Below are 3,316 nucleotides of genomic sequence, written 5' to 3'. Positions count from 1 at the left end.
AACCACCTCCGAGCAAACTAAGCAGCCGCCATTTAATTTGGCAAACAAAAGTTTGTCTGCATAACACCGACCTACGAACTTTCGGATTACAGCATAGGGGTGTTCAATTCTCTTATTTCATCGCATAACTTCGAGTTTTCCTTTTTGGTTTTCTCTAATTCCATGCATATTTTGTCACTTTGTTCACTAAAGCTAACAGAAATTTCGCGAATTTTATGTATTTCGCGCACACTTTTTTCGCATACTCCTTGTGCTTTCTGCATCGCGCTTATTCTTTCGCTGTATTTGGCTTCAATCGCTTCCAAAAGGATTTTATTTGTGTGTCACATTAGTTTTAAGCGAACTTTCGAATTCCAACTTATATTCAAGCAATCGCGAGCCGTTTTTCTCGACTACATTTTGAATTTCCTTAATACCAAAATCAACGTTATTAATGTACATGACGGCACTCATCGCATATGTAGCGAAGATTAGGAAATTCACCCAACTTCCCCAAAGTATATTGTGTCTATTCCCGAGCATTTTGATTGTGAGTGATAAATTTTGCCGCATACACCCGCACACCTTATTCCCGACTCGCCGCGGATTTGCGATTTGCACTTTTTGCAGTCCATGGCGACGATGAGAGCAATCTTTCACCACCAATGCATCAAACGTTTGTTTGCCTTAGCTTTTTTGCCAGGAAATTTACACTCTTTCCACATTAAAAAGAATACCGGATCGTGGTTTTTGTTACGCAAAATACGGAGCAATAAGAAAACAGGTTGAAAACAGCAGCTGATTTATTTATTTATTTCCTTAATTAAGTAAAATATAATGGATTCAGTGGCCGGTGCACTTTTGTCTCAGGAGAAAGAACGTGCTGCAGCCAAATGTTGCATTAATATACAAAGGAGATTGCTACGAGACAGTTCTGATCCATTTAGCTTAAATGATAACTGTATGCTCCCTCTTTTTAAGGGCGTCCATTCAACTAGATATTGTGCCGCTTTAATTCTTGCAACGCTTTCCCAAAATTCCACCACATCCTTTTTAACTACTTTTACAAAGCCTCGGGCAATGTCCGGCCTTTCGCTCGTGCTTTACACCAGTTTTTCGTATTGCAGGCGATTTGTTGTGATCTTCGACTTGATAATTTTGTAAACATTTAATAATACACTTTTTTTTTATTCACACTTCAACTTACATACATATTTTTGCGTTTACACACTTTATTTTATTGATATTTTAAAAGAATTTGTTTCGCTCCGACACGAGTTGCTACTCGTACAAAATTTCCGACAAATACATAAAAATGACAGCATTGGGGGTCAAGGCTCTTGGTATTGTTCCATACGTGGTGCAATGCTCTGAGTCAGGAGCAGTTGGCTCAAGACCGACCATACGTGGCGAAGAGTCACACCCTGCGAGAGGTGCCCCTGCTTTTACTGAATATGGCGGATCTAGAGAGGACAACTCGATAAAACCCGTAATTCCGAGTGTCATCCGTACCGTGCTTATGGGATGAATGGCACTACGTTAGTGTGTTTTATAACGGTGGCCTCCAGATACCTGGCGACCTCTGGTTGTAAGAAGCCCCGCTCGGGATAGTGGGGGCTATGTCCTAGCGGTACTACTATCCCCCATACTCGTGGGAACACTATGAATAACGTAAACAAAAAAACAATAACAAAGAAAACAGATGGAGCTGAACAGCTCGCAGTCGAGGCCGGGCATGGCATTTCGGCAGCCGCCGAAACGGGGACTGTCCCCACAGAACTACCGGGGGCGCATAGTCCCCAGTATGACGTTGAGATGGTTGACACCAGCGCTAGACGGGATGCGAGTCCCGTCAAAACGCTTTCTGATATCTCGCCAGAGGATGAGCAGAAGCTGCTTGCCTCTCCGACAGGTAATGATACTCTCGTCCAAACTCGAGAGCGAGATCGGCTTAGTGGAGCCGGTCGAAAACGCCTCAAGCGCTATTTGGAGAAGGGTATGAGCTATGAGGAGGCTAGGAAATTAGCGAAAGAGCCCATTGGGCCCCCTCAAAAGGAGAGATCGGCTAAAGGAACCCGATCAAAGAGCTCCACTCCACAGGAGCAAGCCCCAAAGAAGGTCTCCAAATTTATGGACGGCGCAGCGAGAGCTGAGCCGGCTGGGGCAGTAACAATGCCCACGACCGAGGCAAGCCTGCCTCGTGAAGACGCCGGAAAGGCCGTGAAACCAGCATCCTTTAGGGACGCACTGTGTGAGGTGAAGCTGGGTATAGTCCCCGAGAACTATCCGGCTACGGTCTGGTCGACGGACGAACTGAGGGCCATTCAGAATGCCATCCTTAGGGCGATAAGAGGCAACAAAGATAGCGCTATAAAGCCTATTTTTGATGGCTGCACTTTTCGTCCGGGATGGTTATCCATTATCTGCAGGGACGCAGTAACTGCGGAGTGGATAAGGGCTACAGTTCCGAAGATTGCCCCCTAGAAAGGGGCAAAGATGAAGGTGGTAGCGGATACAGAAACGCCTCGCCCATAATTTTGGTGGGATTCTTCCCGGAACTGGATAGCTCCAGGAATGAGGACGCGCTACTACTTCTTCAGGGGCAGAATGAAGGCCTCAAAATAATGGACTGGCGAGCTCTAAATCGGGTGCGCAAGTCCACAGTTGTAGAAATCACCATTGCGGTAGACCCGATCTCGGCAGACATCCTCAAACAGAGAGGAAATGTTGTCAACTACGGCTACGGTACGGTCAAGTTGAGGGAAAAAGCCAAGCCGTTGGTACCAGTGGTAGCAAAGGACGCCGCTGATACCGACGGAACGGGCACGGACGAACAACCCTGTTGTTCGAAGTCTGTCACCGTCGCCCCGAGGCATCTCTCAACAGATCTTCAAGCACAGAAGCAGCAATCACCGGAGCTGGAGAAAACAAAGCCGCCGCCTGAGCTGTCAGTAGCTCAAGCCAGTGCGACATCGCCTCCGCGACCCACACCAACATCGGTCCTGACCCTGCAGCAGGTGCTAGACAGAGCCCAAGAAAATGCCAAGGCCACCACTACATGGCAGTTCCAAAGCGGCTACTCAAAGCGGCCACTGGACAGCCGAGGAGAAGGCCTTGCGGGGTAGAAATAGGGGGAAGAAGGTGGCTGCTCGCGGCCGTAGAGACCGCAAATAATGCCATCTCTCCCTAAGCACAACGCAAACTCGAGGCATCTGAAATGCCTCCAAGTGAATCTTCATCATGCCAAGGCAGCGTCAGCTGTTCTCTGCAGGAGGTTCACTAACGAGGGTCTAGGTATAGCCTTCATCCAGGAACCCTGGATACTACGCGGTGAGGT

This window comes from Rhagoletis pomonella, unplaced genomic scaffold (genome assembly GCF_013731165.1).
Source record: "Rhagoletis pomonella isolate Grant_MI unplaced genomic scaffold, Rhpom_1.0 Rhpom_scaffold_00002, whole genome shotgun sequence".
NCBI classification, from domain to species: domain Eukaryota; kingdom Metazoa; phylum Arthropoda; class Insecta; order Diptera; family Tephritidae; genus Rhagoletis; species Rhagoletis pomonella.
Note: the sequence above shows the minus strand (reverse complement) of the source record.